Raw genomic sequence first — 23,277 nt, forward strand, 5'->3', positions numbered from 1 at the left:
CCACAGCCTCCTTCATACTTTGCTCAATCCGTTTTCCAGTTCCAAACCTTTTCTTTTTCTGAGCTTTGCCAACACACTATTCTTTATCATCAAACTTTTTACTGTTAAGGTCGTTTATAGTTTTTGCTGCTTCATCAGTACTTTTCAAAATTTCGAGAACTAGTTAGCGGTTTAAGGTGTTTTTCAGAAACTTCACATTCGAAGTAAGTAAGTCTAGGAGATAGACATTATATGTATATATATAACTGTTGGCGTAGAATTACTGCGAAATTCGAAATACTGATTGCTAATTCCCAGTAGTTGGTATGGTAATTACCGTTACAAGATGTAGATGAGTACATGATAGGGTTTCAATGAACAATTATAATGGTTTTTCGGAGAGACTTTAAGTCACAGATTAATGAATTTGCTGGTACATTTACTGTTAATGTGGTGGAACATGAAAGGTTCCCCAGTAACAAAAATGTATATGCCAAAGTTACAAGTCTGAAAGGTCGTTGTTGACTGGTTGAACGGTTGATAATACTGGATACATTGAAAAGGAATTGCAAGGTTATTTTCGGTAAAAACAATGCTAATGGATCTTGCACAGATTTAAAGTCAAAGTATAGCTTTGAAAGATGTAGAGATCTAAGAATGGTGTCACCGGTTCAGAGTTATGACTTGGATTCTGATCCGTCAATATCAGAATATGTAATTGAATTTGTATGAAAACGATTGTATATCGTTGTGAGCATTGTTAATAATTTTTGAATCAAAGTTGAAGAATGTACAGTGTAACATATTAATTGCAAACTTAAATATTTTCCGGGTATTACCTACCCGTTAAAAAAATTTCACAATTAATACTTTGTACAAAGAATTTTCGTTACAGTCTTTATGAAAATATCTGTATGTATATTTTCTTCAGATGTAATACAGATTTAATGAGTTAATATCATATTAAGCTCATTTGATTTTTGGCTTGAATTAGAAATGAATAATCTCCAAAACATTAGAGATTACCTAATCTTCGCGGAGTATTTCACTAATGAAATTAATACTTCATTATTTATTCTTATTGATATTCCTCGGTGAAGGATGTTGATGCTCGTGGAATTTTTGTAAACCTTACAAGGCACAGATGATGTTTTCTGGAAAGTTTTGAGTACATCGAAAATGAAAATGTAAAATCAATTATGTAATTGAATAATACACTTGGTTTATTAGGAAATGGAATTCATTGAGTTGAAACAGAGATTGTAGTTAACGATTGTTAAGTCATTAACGAAAGATGTATAGCATATTAGTAACATGAACTAACCGAGTAGTACCTAACAGTTATAATTCACATGTAATAGCTTAGTACGAAAAGATTTATTTTGTTTTCAAATTTCACATATATATATATATATATATATATATATATATATATATATATATATATATATATATATATATATATATATATATATAATATACATATAATTTCTTCAGGGAAAATGAGTTAATACTTCATAACTCGTTGATACAATATACGCGTTGTTGATTTGTGATGATGTTGGTGATTATGAAATTGGCGGAACTTGTAGTGCTACAGGTTTTGCCGGTGTTGGTGATACTGACGATACTGTTGATGCTGCTGGTAAAACAAGTCTAGCTTGTAAATCGTGCACCATTCCATTCAGGGTTTCTACTCTTCCTTCTATCATTTCGGTCCACTCATCTGATTTACAGTTACGGCTAGAATAGATTATCTCTAAGACTTTAGAGATTACATAATCACCGCAGAATATTTCTCCAATGAAATTATGAATCAATACTTCATCGGTTATTGTTGTTGGTACTCCTTGGTACCTATGGTGCGTATGATGTTGATATCCGAGGTATAGATTGTGATGTTGAGGCGTGTGGTGGGGATGTTATTATTGGTGGTGGTAATGGTACTGTTGGTGTTGTTATCGGTGGTATTGTTTATGCTGCTGGTGCTGCTGCTGGTGTTTGTAATCCTTGCACCATATTCTCCAAAGCCACTACTCGAGCACGAAGCTCGTTGACTTCTTCTATTATACTGGGATGATTGGTGGTTCGGATAAGCGGATGAATAAAATTTACAATATTGGATATTACATAGTCATTGCGAGCTGTTCTGGAAATGAGGGTAAAAATGGTGTTACGAACGGGTTCGCCGGTAAGTGCTTCAGGTTCTTCGCCAAGAGGTGAATGTGGTGGATGGAAGGGATCACCTTCTTCTTGTCTCCAATGATTAAGTAGATTACGAACCCATCCCCAATTCATCCAGAATAGATGATGGCTAATTGGTTGATCCATTCCGGTTACACTGTCTTCGGAATTCAGGTGAATATCCATATCGGAATAGCTGTCAGAGTTTAAGGAATTTGAACTAGATACGGGATCCATCTTGTATAATTAGGGAGATGATTTTTGATATGAATTAGATTATAGAATTTAGTTTGGTATTCTTCAATACATAATTTACATATGTATATATAATACCAAATTTCATAAATCACGGAGAAATTATCGGAAGATGTCTGGAAAAGTTTACAGTAACAGATACGCTAAGATATGAATTTTGTTTATACACTATTCATGCAATCAATGCAATAAAACGTGTCTAGACTAGGAATGATAAGTAGGTAATTTTCGACAAAAAATGATAAGCAAAACTTTTGACATGCAGACACGGTCGAAGTTCAGACTTACTAATGCATCCTAACAACTATCAGTTAGACACACTCATGCAAGACCTGGTTCACTAGGACCAACGCTCTGATACCAACTGTGACGATCGCTCCAAATCCATATGGACGAACACGTCATTCATCGATTTCATTGCGAGGTATTTGACCTCTATATGATACGTTTTGTAAACATTGCATTCTTTTAAAAAAGCACACCATAAATGAATATTTAAATCAAAGGTTTTCGACATCTGATGATATCTACATATAGACAATCACCGTAAATAATAGTTTACAATAATACTTTCATTGACAATGCAATCAAAATAAGATACATGGTGATGATTTGATGAATGCAACGTTTCCTTGAAAAATATGTCATGTAAGACTCCATGCACATAGCTTGTCTAACACATAAGCAAACAGCGGAAGACTTCTAGGAAACCCGAGAATAAACATGCTAACAAGTATCAACACAAAGGTTGGTGAGTTCATAGTTTTATAGTTACATATAATCTGTATATAAAGGTGGATCACAAGATTTCAGTTGCTTCGTCCAGAAACGTTTATCAAAATATTTTACAAGATTGAGCACCATGGTAACTAAACTTTAATGTTATAATAAGTACCCCTGTTTTAACATACATGCAACCAACATGTACAATACACGCAATCCAATGTGTACTAACCTCAAATAGCATACGTCTATTTTATAGTTCAGGCTAGGGCTTCTATACCTGGAACAGACGAGGATGTCAAGCCCTATGGATCTATATACAACTATTCTCGCCCACCAGTTCTTATAACCGGCAGTTACTAGTTACCAAAGCTAAGGGATTTTCAGTTCAAACTCAGTGTAGAGTTTAGTATGTACTTGTATCCATTGCGTTTAAAATAAAGTGCATGTATTCTCAGCCCAAAAATATAGATTGCAAAAGCAATTAAAAAGGGAGCAAATAAAACTCACGCATATAAATCTAGTATTTTCAGTATTTATAAACAGTCGCATGTATTCTCAGCCCAAAAATATATTGAGTAAAAGGGATCATATGAAACTCACCTTAGCAGCACATAAAGTTGTTCATCGTAATGTGACCGAAACTCAAAATATCAAATAATCGTAGATCTCAACCTAAAGAACATATGTAGGTCAATAAATGTCTATCAAGCTAGGTCAGGTCATAGTGTATCACAATCCTAATGCTCGATATCGACATACAAAAGTTATCCAATGTTGTTTCAAAAAGTCAATTTTGACAATAGTTCAACAAACGAGACGTACCTTATATAAGGATTCATTTACTCGGCTGGTAATATTTAAAAATCCATTTTATCAATCTTGTAAACAAGTTATTTAAATCTTAATTGCAAATTCATAAGCAATTCCAATTAACATCAAATATAATTCAGTTAATCATATCTTTTAATCTGTTTATCGAAACTATTCGATGTCTAAATGAAAAGTCATTGATTTTTCGCCAGCTTTCCAAAAACATGTATATCATATACCTTTTACCAGTAATATATGTATTTAATTCGTGATTCATTATAAACTGTTTAGCGACGAAATTTAGCATACAAGCATTTATAAATATATATACTCGAGCACTAGACATGGATACACAATTAATATATAAAATATAAAATATGAGTGCTTACGTATCAGTATTGAGATTCAATATTGTAGGAAAGTACGTAGACGTAACGGAGATGATAAACACTAGGTTTGATTCACAAATATACCCCCGAACATTACCCATAACCTCCTTGGCAATAACCCATAATTTCCTTAGCTCTATCTCGCTTGAAAACCATTTTGAAAGTGACACGCTCATAACCTCGTCGTAGTATTTTATGTATAATACTAATTAATAATATTAATAATAATAAGATTAATAATAATAATATTAATCTTAATAATAATAATAATAATAATAATAATAATAATATAAATATAAATATATATACGAGTGTAATATGTATGTGTGCAAAACTGGAACGAATTCGACTGAACTTATAGATGTGGCCTGATTTCCAACCCCATGCGATCGCATGGTTTTTAGGCATCAAGGCCATGCGATCACATGGCCCTCTGATCCAGCTCACAAACTTTTGTTTTCTTGTTTGTCGACATATTTATTTATTAATATATAATATATATAATTTATATTAATTAATTATATATTATATTATATTCTCGTGCATAGTTGACTTGAAATTTTCGTTCCGATGTCTCGTACGTTGTCACTCGACTTATGCCCCGGTTCCGGTTTCTTGAACGCATTTTCGTACGTTTAGAAAACTTGCATTTTACGTTTTGTATCACGTACCTTTGTCAAAATATAGCCTTAAATTATCCCTAAACTATACCACTCAAAGTATATATTAAACTTTCGAGTGTTTTGGTCATTTACTTCTATAAATCATTGTCTCGCTATTTGTTAATATATATATAATAACAATTCGCTTTATGACCAGTTTAATATTATATTTTATATATTTTCAATATTAATATATTCGTTTTAAAATACATATCACAAGTTATTCATATATCTAATTCCAACAGTTAATATTCCTTATTATTGTATGTCTCCAAATTACGTTATTTAAACAAACACTTTACCATTTATTTCGAATATCGTTAAAAATGAACGATTTCCCAAATCAACGTGGACCTCACAACAGAGACTCGTAATAATATCATAATCTTTAAGGGACTCAATAAATATATTTTAATTCAATCGTTTGGCATAATCTTTTAACTCCGTAGTTAAATATATCAATCAGATAATCAAACCAATAAAGTTAATGCACAGTATCGTTTTCATAACATTTTGTTACGTTTTCAAGTTATAGTATATATATGTATCTATTTACATATATTTGTTCGCGAATCGTTGAGAACAATCGAATGGTATTTGAATAGTTCAAGAATTTTAGGATTCAACTTCATAGACTTTGCTTATCGTGTCGGAAACGTTAAAAATTAAGTTTAAATTTAGTCAGAAATTTCCGGGTCATCACAGATAGCATAGCACCTTTTCTTCAAGCACTTTTGGACTTTCAAGCAGCTAATGAGTTTTAGCTTTGAGTTACACTTCTCTCCATAAATCATTACTTCCGTTTTATCCTTACGGGGAATGCGAATTGCCTTCTTGGCACACACAACTTCAGCTCCTATTTTGGACATCCAGTCCATGCCAATTATTATATTAAAACTTCCTAATTCTACGGGTATCAAATCAATTTTAAACGTTTCTCCGGCTAAATTTATTTTACAATCACGGCAAATTTTATCGGCTTTAATTAGTTTACCATTAGCTAACTCAATCATGTACTTAGCATCTAGATGTAATGATGAACAATTCAATTTAACGTAAAAGTCTCTACACATGTAACTTCTATCGGCACCAGTATCAAATATAATAGATGCAGATAAGTCATTAATGGTAAATGTACCCGTAACAAGCTCCGGGTCTTCACACGCCTCTCTAGCATTAATAACAAATGCTTTTCCCCATGCAGGTCCGTTATTCTTCTCTGGATTAGGGCACTGGCTCTTAATATGACCCTGTTTCCCACACCCGTAACAAGTAACAGTAGCCAAGGCAGTTCTATTTGCATTGGTGGTAGGAGTCTTGGTGCCATTTGTATTTGTAACGGAAACCCAACAATCTTCAGCAAGATGACCCCTTCAATTACATTTGTTGCACACCACATTACAAAAACCAGTGTGATGTTTGTGGCATCTGTTACATAAGGGATTTCATCCTTTGTAACCCGAACTTGAACCACTACCCGTACCTTGCGTGGTTTCCTGTTACTTGAGAGATTGTTGTTGGTGACCTCGATCACGGTTTCCATCCCACTTTTTTTTATTATCCGATACCTTGGCATCGGTATTTGATGCGTTCTTATCCAGGATGATCTGATCCATTAGCTCGTTTGCCATGGTTATAGCTTCATGAATTGTCTTGGGTTTGGATGCTGTAACATTGGCCTTGATGTTCTTTGGCAGACCATCTTTGTACAATTCAATCTTTCGCTCTTCCGTTGGTACCAATTCAGGACATAACAAGGCTAATTCCATGAATCGCCTATTATAGTTGGAAAGTTCGATTCCGACAACTTTCAGATTTCGTAACTCGGCTTCCATTTTTCTAACCTCATTCCTTGGGCAGTATTCATTGATTAGCATATTTTTCAACTCCTCCCAAGGAGTATCATATGCTTCATCGCCCCCTACAGCTTTTACATAGTTTTTCCACCATGTAAGTGCACCATCCTGTAATGTGCATGAAGCATACTTTGTCCTATCCCCTTCCGCACAACCACTGATTTTAAATACGGACTCGAGCTTTTCGAACCATCAGGTTAAACCGACTGGTCCTTCTGTTCCGCTGAATGATGAAGGTTTGCAACCTTGAAATGCTTTATATGTGCATCCAACACGAGGGTTGGTGTTATTTGTTGATGCTCTTGCCGCTTCGACCTAAAGCATACGGTCGTTTACGCGTTGGTTGATAAGCTCCTCAATTTCTTGTTCCGTCATTCGATTTAATCGAGCCATGTTTCTTCAATAAACATATAAGATAATTAATCACATAGAATATTATAGATGTAGTGAGTAATTAATGGTACATCATGGCATATTAATAATATGAACCAATTATTATAAAAGTATTTTCTTCTTATTAGCATTTTATAATTATTTCTAGGTATTACCTACCCATTAAAGTTCATACTTAATAGCTTAGTACAAAAATTAACTACTACAATCTAGATAATATTCTATTATGAAAAATTTAAAGTAAAATCACATAATTATTTCATGCCTATTCATGATATAGCAATACAATACCAGTATTTCACATAGGTATATTTTACATAATACATATGTAGGATAAAATAAAGCATACTACATAATATTATACATGGCGTGAAATGTTATCATAGCGGGAGGTGATTCAAAAACGACGGGGCCTTTTAGTTGTTGGTGAATCAATTTGTTTAGGTGGAATGAGGGATAGACGCACAGTGTATTTTGTTGTTGGTCGTGGGTTGGAGGTACTTGGTATCTTGGTGGGATTATCAGGGAGATTTATATGGTAAGGGTGGTTTGGTGGTAAAAGGTGTCGGTTCTTAAGCCCTACTACAATAGGAAGTTTAACATCCCTTGTTGCGTTATTCCAATCTTGTTTAGAAATTTCTTTAACTTCCTCCTCCGTCTCCGGATCGTTTTCAGGTTCTTTCACTTCTGGTTCTTCTGAAATTTGTGAATCTTCCCAAAATGCATCCCACTCTAGGTCATCATCGTCATCAGTTATATAGATGATTGATACATCTTTTTTCGAGTCATCGTGGTTATCAGATAAGTCAATGATTGGTACTTTTGCTGGAGATTCTTCTTCGGAGTCGCTGAATGTGATAATAAGATTGGTGCTAGAAGTAGACAACTATCACACATTAACTACCACATTATAAATATATCACATAATATTTATATGTTATAATATTCAATTTTCGACCAAAAATGATAAGCGATGGTTTTCAAAAACAAGTTTGATCAAAGTCCAGACTCACTAATGCATCCTAACAAATACCGGTCAGACACACTAAGGCAATTTCTGGTTCGCTAAGACCTCTGCTCTGATGCCAACTGAAACGACCCGTCCATATTACTATAAACGCAGTACGTTATTCATTGGTCCCATAGCGAGGTATTTGACCTCTATATGATACGTTTTAGAAAATATTGCATTCGTTTCATAAAAAGCACACCATTATTATACATAATACGAGTTTCAAACATATGGGCGATTATTTACAAAATAATCCCCATGATACATCGATTATCAAATATTACAAAGGTGACATAAAAGTCGAATATAATACATAACCAAAGTTTTATTGAATGCAACCCTCTTTTAAACAAAAGCATGAGACTCCATGCAAAGCTTGCTCAGATAATTCGACAGCGGAAGACTTTCTTAAGGACCTGAGAATAAACATGCTTAAACAGTCAACACAAAGATTGGTGAGATATATAGGTTTAAAGCTAGCATCCATATAAATATAGACCACATGATTTCATAGTTACAAATATTTCAATAAAGATATTCTATAAGTTGTTGAGCGCTTCGGTAACCATACTTAACCATTAATGTGGCATATTCCCTTTATTATGAAATCTCCCTACACTGTACCAAGTGTAGTAAAAATGAAGTACTATGCAACCGTTTACGATTCTAGAGCGACTAGCCAGGTTGGGGTTGTCAAACCGGATAGATCTATCAATAGGATCCGCTCTTACACGTTCTTACAACATGTAAATATTAGTTACCAAGCTATTAGGGAAGATATGTAAGGTGGTACAACTCAACGTAGAATATATTTTAAGTACTTGTGTCCATGGCGTAAAACATAAAATGCATGTATTCTCATTCTAAAATATTTGTAGAGTTTAAAAATGGGACTATATACTCACGGTAGTAAAAGTATATTAATAATAAGTTTTCAACTTATTAAAAATATAGCCGTCGTCCTTGGATTCACGAACCTATAATAATAATAATAATTCAGATAATAATACGACATATGAAAAAAAAAAAAACAAGTTCATAGAATACTTATATAATAATTTTGAACATTTTATGTTGGTAGTCCAAAATAGTTCGAAAAGTCCATTAATCGGTATATATATATAATCTTAGAATTACCCCACTGTGTATTGTGTACGTATTGTCTTGCATCAATCCAGAGAAGTATTGTATACTTATTGTCTTAGAATTAACTAAGACGTATTGTGTATGTATTGTCTTAGGATTTATCAAAACGTATTGTGCACGTATTGTCATGGAACGTACCAAGATTATTATATATATACAATCTCAGAATTAACCAAGATTATAATATTTTGTTATACTAATGATAACATGTACAAATATATATAGGATATAGGAAAAGTTAACAAGGATATGGTTAATATAGTTTTTATAATATAAAATTTCGTCCATACAACGTTAATTTTAGCAGTTTTTGTTTTGCTCGCCAAATATTCATTACAACTCCGTTTAAAGTGAATCAAATTGCTATGGATTCCTTAAGAAGTAAATTTTACAAAACCAATTCGAAAAGTAAATCCCAAGTAGTAATTTTTAGAGCTTTACCCTCTTTTTGTGTTGATGGACAGATTTGGAAAAATCCCGGCATCGACCCAATATATGATTTTTGATAAAATACTTCCACTTTGTCTAAAATCATAAAAAAATACTGGAAGTCTTATTTACATATATTAACATATTTCCAAATTCTTAGCCTCGAACTCAAAGTCTAAGATAGATTTTTAATTCTCAACCCAAAACAACCCGCTTTTTACAGAATGGAGATTAAATTATATATGTTAAGTTTCAAGGTGTTCTTCATATGTACAAGTTATAAGTTCTTATATTAACTTAATATAACATCATAATACATATAAATAAGTGTTATTAGAGTTAATTTAGAAAGATTAAATTAGTTTTTCAAACAAGTTTAGAATCAACTAAACTATGTTCTAGTTTATAAACTCTTATATAGATAGCTATAAACATATGAATTGAACAAGAGTTGAAGTAGAGTTTTTACCTCAAGTTTAGAATTTAAAGTTGCTGAAAAGAAGTAGTAGAACAAAACTTGAGAGAGTTCTTGCAAGTGTGTGTAAAAATGAGTTAGAAATGGTGCTTATTTGTAGGCTTAAAAATTTGGTTTTTAGTAAAAATATCTAAGATAAGTTAAAATGTATAAAGTCATTGATGACATATTAAATTTATTAGGTCATGGATGACATATTACATAAATAATTGCAGATTTCTATTGGTATATACCAATAGTAAATACTTCTAGAAGCTGTGTATAATACGGGTAAAAATACCGTATGAATGCGAGTAGAATTCTTGAGGAAATTGAATCGAAATACGAGTATAGCTATCCTTTATATGTATTGGTATATTATAAAGTGTATTCAATACTTGTAAGGATGTATATACACTCGTAATACATTGTATGTAAATACATTTTAATTTAAGTTAATTACGTCGTTTAAATAGTAACATATATATTGTTCAAAAAATCTTTAAATTAGTAGTATGAAAATATATATATAATACTTTGTTAATATACTTAATGAGATATTTAATTATCATATTTTCAAGTTAAATATATGTATATATACACATATATATAATTAATACAAGTTATGACGTTCGTGAATCGTAGGAATAAAAGGGTGGTCAACTGCTTATATAAAATTCTTTCCGGAGGTTCAAGACTTATTAAAATTCATTGCTTATCATGTCGAAATTATTAAATCATATAAATAGTATAATCAAGTAGTCGGAAAAATCCGGGTCTTCACAAGGTTATAATAAGGTTGTTTTGAATGAAAAGTCGAAGTTGACTTGCTGGAGCTGTGACAAAATTGACTAATTTAGAAAGGGATTATAAAGTTATTTTCGGTAATAACAACGCCAAAGGAGCTAGCACAAATACGTGTTAAACGTTTACTCAGGTTCCGAGTGTTTTCAGGTACATAACTATATGCATTAATCTTTTCTTTCATAGATGAAGTGCGGTTGATTCATCCTCTCGATTAAGGTGTTATCAAGAATAATAAAAGGTTTGAACGCAGATTGTAATCGTCAAGATACAAGTGAGGTTTAAAATGAAATCAAGTGGCAACTTGAAGAAATGTTTAGTTTCATATGTTATTATCAACATTTTAATTTATTTTAATTGTCCAATGTTATTAGTCCACAGTCGATAGTCCACAGTTAATAGTCCAATAATTTATATATAGTTTAATATATAATATTCGAATTAATTAATACGTATCTTGACCCGTGTACATGTCTCAGACTCGATCACAACTCAAAGTATATATATTATTGTAGAATCAACCTCAACCATGTATAGCTAACTCCAGCATTACTGCATATAGAGTGTCTATGGTTATTCCAAATTATATATATATATATATATATATATATATATATATATATATATATATATATATATATATATATATATATATATATATATATATATATATATATATATATATATATATATATATGATATGTCAAAACCTTGTATACGTGTCCCGATATTTAAAGTGCATAAAATAAATAACAGAAATTAAATGACGATAAATAAAATTGCGAGAATATAAGTTGCGATAAATAAATTGCGATAAATAAAATGTAATCAGTTAGCTAGGAACAGTTAGCTAGGAACAGTTAGCGTGGATTCTTAACAAAATTCTTCTCATAGTTAAATTATTTGTTTCTAACAAATTTTATTTTGTCCAGTGTTTTCTTCATTATGCCACTTGTTGGATTTTGATAGGTCAAAATTCAAATATGAAATTGAATAAAAATGGTTATTCTGCGGTGAATGGATACGTATATCGGTGATTGTAAGTAGGATAGTAAATGACGGTTGAATCGGCTTCGAAGAATGTACAGTGTAACTTATTAAGGTGAAATCTAAATATTCCTCGGGTATTACCTACCCGTTAAAATATTTTCACCATTAACAGTTTGTACGAAAGAATTTTTAATTACAATCTTTGTGAAAATATACTTACATATATATTTTCTTTAGATGTAATCGTGGATTTAATGAGTTAATATAGTATTAAACTCATTTGGTTTACCGTCAAAACTAGAATACACAATCTCTATAACATTAGAGATTACATAATCGCCATGAAGAATGAAGATAATTGATGTAGAACGATACGTAGAACGATGATTATACTCGAGGTACAAAATGAGATGTTGAGGCATGGATTGTTGATGGTACTGGTGCTGTTACTGATGGTACTGTTGGTGCCGATGATGTCGTTGAAGCTGGTAAATTTTGCACCATATTCTCCAAAAATCATTACTCAGGCACGATGCTTGTTGACTTCTTCGATTACTCCGGGATGATTGTCGGTCGGAACGAGCGGATGAATAAGGTTTAGAATTGTGGATAGAATATAATCGTGAAGAAATGCTCTGGAAATAAGTGTGGAAATGGTGTTTCGAATGGGTTCACCGGTAAATGTTTCAGGTTCTTCACCAAGAGATGAATTCGGTTGTTGGAAGGGATCGCCTTCTTCGCGTCTCCATTGATTAAGTAGACTACGAACCCATCTCTAATTCATATAGAATAGATGATGGCTAATTTATTGATTCATTCTGGTTACACTGCTTTCGGAGGTCGAGTGGAAATCCATATCGGAATAGCTGTCGGAATAACTATCGGAATAGCTATCGAAATCTGAGGGACTCGAACTGGTTGAGGGATTCATCTCGTATGATCAGATGAAGTATTTTCAGTAAGAAATATATTATAGGATGTAGATTAGTACCCTGAAATACATAATTTACATATGCATATATAATACTAAAATCCCATAAGTTACGGAGAAATCTACGGAAGCTGTCAGTCAAAGGTAACAATAACAGATACACTAAGATATGAATTAGCAGATACGCTAAGATATGAATTAGCAGATACGCTAAGATATGAATTTTATCTATACACTATTCATGCAATCAATGCAGTAAGATGTGTCTAGACTAAAAATGATAAGCAGGTAATTTTCGACACGAAATGATAAGCAAAACTTTTGACATGCAGACACGGTCGAAGTCCAGACCCACTAATGCATCTAAACAACTATCAGTTAGACACACTAATGCAAGACCTGGTTCGCTAAGACCACCGCTCTGATACCAACTCTAATGACCCGTCCTAATCCATCTGGACGAATACATTACATTTGATTACATCGCGAGGCACTTGACCTCTATATGATACATTTTACAAACATTGCATTCGTTTTTTTTAAGACAAACTTTCATTACATCGACAGTTGACGGCATGCATACCATTTAATAATATATTCAACTATAATTGACTTAGTAATAATCTTGACGAACTCGACGACTCGAATGCAACGTCTTTTGAACTATGTCATGAATGACTCCAAGTAATATCTCTATAATGAGCAAATGCACAGCGGAAGATTTCTTTCAAACCTGAGAATAAACATGCTTTCAAGTGTCAACCAAAACGTTAGTGAGTTCATAAGTTTATCATAAAACAATAAAATTATCATTTTGATAGAGCACAAGATTTAAATGCTGCATGGTACAAATGGGCCCGAATCCTATACCCACCTGTAATGTACATGCGATATCTTTTAAATACAGTATACCTTTCTCGTGTACGAAATCATCTTTCATAAATCTTAGTAACCGTACACATATCTCGTGCACAAAAATAACATACACATAACCTGTGTATAAAATCATTCTCTCGATACATAATATTCACTTTTCATTGCTTTCATAGCTTGGCTTGGTAACCGACCTTAACATATAATGCGCATAATAATATCCCCAAAACAGAACATCTCGTCTGTATAATAATCATATAAACTTCGAAGTACTAAACACTACGCCCACTAGACCTTCCGTCTAGTGAACATTCTGGGTGGGGGTGTTAAACCCGGTAGCTACCTTTAGGATTCGCGTCAATTAGGCGTGCACTAATTCTCAAAATTAGTGATGTTCCCTAATTCTTAGGTTACCAAGCAATAATAATCAGGGGAAAAATATTCATATCAATTGTGGCAATTATCACGTCCACATAATTCAATGGTGGCAATTATCACGTCCACATAATTCATTCGAGGAATGTTTTGCTTGTGTCTATCTCGTCAAACATTTATAAAAGCATTTCATGTATTCGCAGTTCAAAATGTATTTTAAAAGCATTTAATAAAGCAGTTGTAAAAGTAGCGCATGTATTCTCAGTCCCAAAAATGTAAAGAGTAAAAGGGAATCAAATGAACTCACTATCCAATATTTTGTAGTAAAAATATTCATACGACGAAACTGAACAATGCAAGGTTGGCCTCGGATTCACGAACCTATATCATTTATATATATATATATATATATATATATATATATATATATATATATATATATATATATATATATATATATACACATAATCGTAATCGAACAAGTTTATATATTATATCTTAAATTATATATTATACCTATTTATTTTATGTATATATTCAAAATGTTTAATATTTATATAGTTATATTGATATATATTTGGTTAGTATTTTAATAAAAATACCTAACATGTTATATATGAATATTTATGTAAACTTTGTTAATTTGATTAAAACATACTTACAACCTTAATAATATTTTTAAAACTTTTATTTTTATAGTTATAATTATTTTGAATAATAATACTTACATTAATCTAGTTAATATTAGTAATAATGATAATAATATTAATAATAATAATAATAATACATAATGATAATACTAATAGTTATAGCATGATACCAATTCTAATATTTATAAAATGATAATAATTTATATTATTTTCATAATGATAATACTAATAATAATCATAATCTTAATAATACTAAAATGACACAATTTATAATAATCTTACTTATAAAAATATATTAATGATAAGCAATGTTTCTAATACTTATAGTTATAAATACGATATTTGTAATAATTATAATACTAACAATATCAATAATAATAATAATAATAATAATAATAATAATAATAATAATAATAATAATAATAATAATAATAATAATAATAATAATAATCATCCTAAATATTAATACTTTGTTAGTAATAATGATATTAGTATCAATTCATTTATTATAATCATAATAATAATAATAAGTGTTAATTACTAATACTAATAATTATAACACTAATAATATTAATAACAATTAAATTTATGATAATAATACTAAGGATAAGAATTATAACAATAATAATAATAACAATAATAATAATAATAATAAAAAATTTTGAAATATAAAGACTACCTCAAAAAGCTTTTAAAAAAATACAGCCATATGCTAGGCTCGAACCCACGACCTCTCGAATACTCGTCACTCCCCTAAACCATCTGGGCTGTTGCCCGTTTTCTATTTTCATATGCAATTCATATTTAGTTAACCCGTAATAATTAATTGTTCTCCTTCTCCTTCTTCTTCAAACTAACGTCGACCAGGATACAATCCATTCCATTCAAATAGTGGATTTTTATTTGACTTATAATTGAGATTGAAACATCAAGTGTTTGATCAATAAACAATAAATAAATAAATAAAAATGAATAAACAGAAGCTGCAGGTACACGATGACCACTATGAACTTCAAACTTGATTTTAAGATTTAGACACTTTCAAGCTTCGATTCCTTCATGAAATAGTTTGTAATTCATTCCTAGAAACTTTCTGGACACTCAATTGAACTAGAAACTTTAACACAAATCCAAATTTTACGATGAACACACTCGGTTGACTTTTTAATTAATAACTTTGACTGTAAAATTCGAATTCAATATATAGAATTGGAGTTTCAAACTTTGAAGTTAGTTTAGATACAAGATTCCTAATCTAACTGCAATTTTACATTTTTAAATATGATTCAAAATCGGGTTTTAGCCAAAAAGTGGATGAACAGAAGTCTCGCTAAGAGTTTCTCTCTTTTCCGTTTTAATTCATGAATAGCAGTGGAAAATTTTATATAGTATAATTATATCCCTGACTTAACAGATTACTTTGATTCCAATTGATTTATGAAATAGACATATAACAACTTGCAGGACAAAGTGGACAGAAATATCCGAGTTTCAGCAGAATAAAATAGAAGTTTAATAGGAACAAGATAGATACATCAAACAGATTCATATAATTGATGAATGTGATTAAGATATCGACCAGACAGGAAATCCATTTGATAAAGTTGGATTATGATGGGAAAACAGAATATGTATTTATGCAATTATAGATGTATATACCAGTTTTTATATGTATATATCTATATATAATATACGTATCAGTATGTAATACATATTCCAAATACAGATTCCTAATATGTAGTTGTATATATATATATATATATATATATATATATATATATATATATATATATATACACACATATATAAGATATAAGATATATCTGTTATATATATATATATATATATATATATATATATATATATATATATATATATATATATAAGATATATCTGTTTTATGTATTTGATTATGTATGTTTATAATTCATAAACATTAATATTAATAATGTTATCAATAATAAAATACTAATACTAATAATTATATTAGTAATCATACTAGATAATAATATCAAATAATAAAAGAAATAATTCAGATATGGTAATATTAATAATGAGAAAAAAAATAAGTTTGATAATAATTAATATTAATGATGTCAAATAAAAAAAATAAAAAATAATAATAATAATAATAATCCTATTAATTATAATATAATAGTATCAATAATAGTAATATAACAACTTATACATATAAGATTTTATATATAACTTTATATTTTACATTATAATATTGATATTACAAGTATTTATTTTAATAACATTATAATAATATTGAATGTAATAATCTTAACATTAATATAACCTTTATATATTATATTATAATTACATATATTATATTAACCTTACATTTAATTAAGTATGTATTACTTATTTTATATAATAACATATTTGAATATGTATATATTACAATACAATAATTATTAATAACAATCGTATATGTATATATATATATATACACACACACACGCACACACGCACATACACACACACACACACACACACACACACACACATATATATATATATATATATATATATATATATATATATATATATATATATAAATTCATTATACTTAAATATTTTGTATCTTATTTTACGTATTTAATTCTAATGCTTAAATTATATTTTATAATTTCAAACTATTACATATACTTACATTTATATATATGTACATATTTATTTGCAACAATTTTTTGTGAATCGTCAGGAGTAGTCGAAGGTCAATTGAATATATGAAACAGTTCAAAAATTTTGAGACGTAACATAACAGACTTTGCTTATCGTGTCAGAAACATATAAAGATTAAGTTTAATTTGGTCAAAAATCTCCGGGTCATCACAACACCGACTATAAACCACCACTTTTTCAGTTTAGTTTTACAAATTTCAGTTAGTTACGAAACCATAGCAATTTGATTCACTCAAAACGGATTTATAATGAATAAATTATGAGCAAAACAATATTGGTTAAAAATGGCTAAAATGACTACGTGATGATTTTACAAAAATCTATACTAACCATATCTTAGCTAACTTTTCTTGTATTATACATGTTTCTAACATGTCATGGTTACACAATACGTTGGATAAATCAAAAGACACCACATACACAATACGTGTAACTACAATAGTGGTATTGTGGGTCATGATTGAGTCTTATACAATACGTGTATACTATGTCTTAATTATTTCAAGGTGATATATCGATTTACTACTAACTGTGGACTACTAACTGTGGACTACTAATTGTGGACTACTAACGTTCGACTGCTAACTTGACAACTTAAAACACGTGATTGAAAATATAAACTTAAACAATCACACGTGATTGAAAATATGAACTTAAACAATCACACGTGATTGAACGTATGAACTTAAACAATCACATGTGATTGAAGATATGATATGAACTTGCTATATTAATTTTGTTCACATGTATTATTATCTGAATCGTTATTATTGTTATAGGTTCGTGAATCCAAGGACGACGGCCATATTTTTAATAAGTTGAAAACTTATTATCAATATAATTTTACTACAGTGAGTATATAGTCCCATTTTTAAACTCTAAAATATTTTGGGATGAGAATACATGCATTTTATGTTTTATGCTATGGACATAAGTACTTAAAATATATTCTACGTTGAGTTGTACCACCTTTCATATCTTCCCTAATAGCTTGGTAACTAATATTTACATGTTGTAAGAACATGTAAGCGCGAATCCTATTGATAGATCTATCAGGTTTGACAACCCCAACCGGGCTAGTCGCTCTAGTATCGTAAACGGTTGCATAGTACTTCATTTTACTACACTTGGTACAGTGTAGGAAGATTTCATAATAAAGGGAATATGCTACATTAATGGTTAAGTATGGTTACTGAAGTGCTCAACAACTTATAGAATATCTTTATTGAAATGTTTGTAACTATGAAATCTTGTGGTCTATATTTATATCGATGCTAGCTTTAAACCTATATATCTCACCAACCTTTGTGTTGACTGTTTAAGCATGTTTATTCTCATGTCCTTAAGAAAGTCTTCCGCTGTTGCATTATCTGAGCAAGCTGTGCATGGAGTCTCATACTTTTATTTAAATAAAGTGTTGCATTCAATAAAACCTTTGTCTTGTATTATATTCGACTGTTATGTCACATGTGTAGTATTTGAAAATCGATGTATTATGGGAATTATTCCTTAAATAATCGCCCAATTGTTTAAAACATGCATTATGTATAATAATAGTGAGCTTTTTATAAAATGAATGCAATATTTTCTAAAACGTATCATATAGAGGTCAAATACCTCGTTATGGGACCGATGAATAACGTACTACGTTTATAGTAATATGGACGGGTCGTTTCATAAACATTAATCGGCAACCATGGACCAACTACAATCACCACCATACACACCTACACAACCACCCAAGAACTCATCCTTAAAACCTTTAAGTGTTGTTTCTGTTTATGTATAGCAAACACCTACAACCGCCATCACCCATCACTATTGTAGCCTGTAAAACCACCATCCACAACCACGACACTATCACCATCACTTTAATTTTCTAGTTATCTGTTTCCTATTTCTAATCGATGTCTTCATGAACCTATCATGCCATCACTCTACAACCCACTTTACCACTTGCATAAACCGAAAACCACATGCTGTTCAGTTTCTAACGGACATCATTGTTACTGCACCGTTTCTATATTTTTTTCCTCTTAATCAAACAACTGTATCTGCTGCGTGTTGTTTGAAACTCAAACCCATGAACACCCAAAGAAAACGCACATGCAACTTCTAATGTTTTATGTTTATTTTTGCTGTAAACCAAAACCCAAAAACCCACTTATTTCGCTGCTGCATCTGCCATGTGTTGCTGTTTAATTTTTCTGTTTGAAAAGTTGAAGATGATGATTAATGAGATGATAAAAATATGTCGATGATGAGTTAAAGGCGATGATAATGAATTGTTGTTGGCCGACACTCACACCCCACTTGCTTTTCACAAACCAAAGAATATCTAAATAAAGATCTAGCTGCTATGTTCTTTCCTAGTCCCGAATAATTAAATCACAGACACCACAGTTGGGCCGTTGTGTTTCATTTTTTTTTTTTTTGACATTCTCACTTGGGCCATTATTTATTATTTGGGCCGTGAGCTATGTTATAAAACTTGGACGGGTATTTAGCATTCTATTGGGCCAAGAAAATAATGTCTCACTATTTTTTTCTATTCCTTCTGATTTCTGAAGCCATATATGATGATGATGATGATGTAATAAGGTCGATGTTGATCATGGTGGAGATGATAAAGGAAGGTGATGATAACAGTAGCGCATACGATGAGGTATGACAACGATAAATGATTATGATTATGGTGATGTCATGATAATGAAACCGTAATGATTATAATGATGATGATGCATGAATGGTGATGCACGATCATAAATAATGATGATGGTTATGAAATAAAAGATGATGATGATGATGATGATATTAAGGAATTAAGACAATGATGATTATGTTATGGTGAAGATGTTAACGATAACATGATGATATGGTTACATGATCATGATGAAGATGATTATGATATTGTTAGATAATGATAATATGATGGTGTTCTAGGATAGTGTTATGATCATAATAATAATAGAAAAGATGATTAGAGGATAGGTAATAAAATTATAATGATAAAATGGGTAAAATGAAGATAATGGTTATGGTGATGATGATCACGGGTACGATAATGATCACGAGTATGATGATGAATGGTGATAATGATGATTACTATGTCGATAATGAAGATGATAATTATGATGAACCCTATGATGAGGATGATAATCTTGGATGGTATAAATCTTATTATCATTACTATTATTATTCTTATTATAATAATAATAATAATAATAATTATTATTATTATTATTATTATTATCATTATTATTATTACTATACTAATATAAATATTATACTTATTATTATTATTATTATTATTATTATTATTATTATTATTATTATTATTATTATTATTATTATTATTATCATTAAAATGAGTATTAGGATTATCATTACTATTATTATTATTAATATTATTATTAGTATTATCATTAAAAGTATCATTTTTAAAATTATTATTATTAACAAATATATTTTTATTAAAATTATCAATTTCATTATTATTATAAGTATTATCATTCTTATTATCATTACTAACATTATTATTATTATTATTATTATTATTATTATTATTATTATTATTATTATTATTATTATTATTATTATTATTATTATTATTATTATTATTATTATTATTTTTACCATCTTTATTATTATTAAAATTACCATTTTTATTAAAATTATCATTGTTATTAAAACTATCATACTTATTAAAATCATTATTATTATTACTATCATTATTATTATTAATGCAACAAATATTATTTATATAAAATATATTTATTACATATCTATACTAATATTACATACTATATATTCTTAAACAAAATGTTACTTTTATATAATAAAAATTAAGTGATACACAAAATATAAAAATACTATACATTACAGAATATTCTAAACATTAATATGTAAAAATTATAATAAATAATATATGAATTATTAATATAACAAGTACATTAATATTAATACATAAACTTGTCTAAATATTATTATATGTGTTAATATATATGTAAATGATCTAGGTTCGTGAATCCGAGGCCAACCTTGCATTGTTCAGTTCCGTCGTATGCATATTTTTACTACAAAATATCGTATTGTGAGTTTCATTTGCTCCTTTTTTCAATGCTTTTGCAATATATATTTTTCGGACTGAGAATACATGCGCTGCTTTTATAAATGTTTTACGAAATAGATACAAGTAATTGAAACTACATTATATGGCTGAATTATTAAATTGAATATGCCCCTTTTTAGCTTGGTAGCCTAAGAATTAAGGAACAAAACCCCTAATTGACGCGAATCCTGAAGATAAATCTATGGGCCTAACAAACCCCATCCAGGTTATGGATGCTTTGGTACTTCGATTTTATATACAGATGAGTGTACCTGTATATTTGGGGATATTCTATATGCATTTGTTAATGTCGGTTACTAGGTGTTCACCATATGAATGGATTTTTATACAGATGAGTGTTCCTGTATTATAATTTTTGCAGATGAGTGTTCCTGCAGTTAACTATAAAAATTAAATCTTGTGGTCTATTGAAATTATTGAAATGATTGTTATGATAAACATATGAACTCACCAACCTTTTGGTTGACACTTTTAAGCATGTTTATTCTCAGGTATGAAAGAAACCTTCCGCTGTACATTTGCTCAATTTAAAGATATTACTTGGAGTCATTCATGGCATATAGAGGTCAGTACCTCGCAATGGGACCAGATGTTGATGACTTCGTCCAGATAGATTAGGACGGGGTATGACATATATATATATATATATATATATATATATATATATATATATATATATATATATATATATATATATATAAAATCAAAAGGGAAGCACTTTTTTGGGGGGAAGTGGGGGGAGAATTTTTTTTTTTTTTTTTTAAAAACTTTGTTCACGAACATTATAGATTAGATGAAAATATGAACATTTAAAAAAGACGATTTGTGATGAATGTCATTATTTTTTTGTTTTCGTTTTTTGAAAAAACTTTGTTCACGAACATTATAGATGAGATGAAAATATGAACATTTAGTAGAGACACTTTGTGATAAATATTTTTATTTTGGCGAGAAAACGCTCGAAGAAGTAATATATAACAATTATCGTGTTTTTCGAGCGTATGTTGAGGTTTTAGCTATTGGGGTATAGATATTAGGGTTTAGATATTAGGGTTTATAGGGTTTAGATATTAGGGTTTAGGGTTTAGATTTAGGGTTTAGATTTAGAATTTAGATTGAGTTTTTAACACCAACGGTTTAGAGTTTAGCCCAAAACACCAAACCCTAAACCCTAAACCTAAACCCTAAACTCAAAATCGGGCTAAATTTTACTTCACAAAACATGAAGAAAAAAAACGTTCATATTCTTTACGAACAATATTATCTTGAATGTTATTTTTGTCGATCGTTTTCCTGCCTAAATAATAACATTCATCACGAAGTGTCTCTTCTAAATGTTCATATTTTAATGTGATCTTGATGCCGAAAAAAAAAAAGTTCAAAAAAAACGAAAAAAAAAAATTTCTTCCCCCGCTTTCCCTCGATTGGTTACTTCCCCATTGATCCTGCCCCTATATATATATATATATATATATATATATATATATATATATATATATATATATATATATATATATATATATATGAATAAATTCA

Source organism: Rutidosis leptorrhynchoides, chromosome 3, assembly GCF_046630445.1.
Source record: "Rutidosis leptorrhynchoides isolate AG116_Rl617_1_P2 chromosome 3, CSIRO_AGI_Rlap_v1, whole genome shotgun sequence".
Taxonomy (NCBI): Eukaryota; Viridiplantae; Streptophyta; class Magnoliopsida; order Asterales; family Asteraceae; genus Rutidosis; species Rutidosis leptorrhynchoides.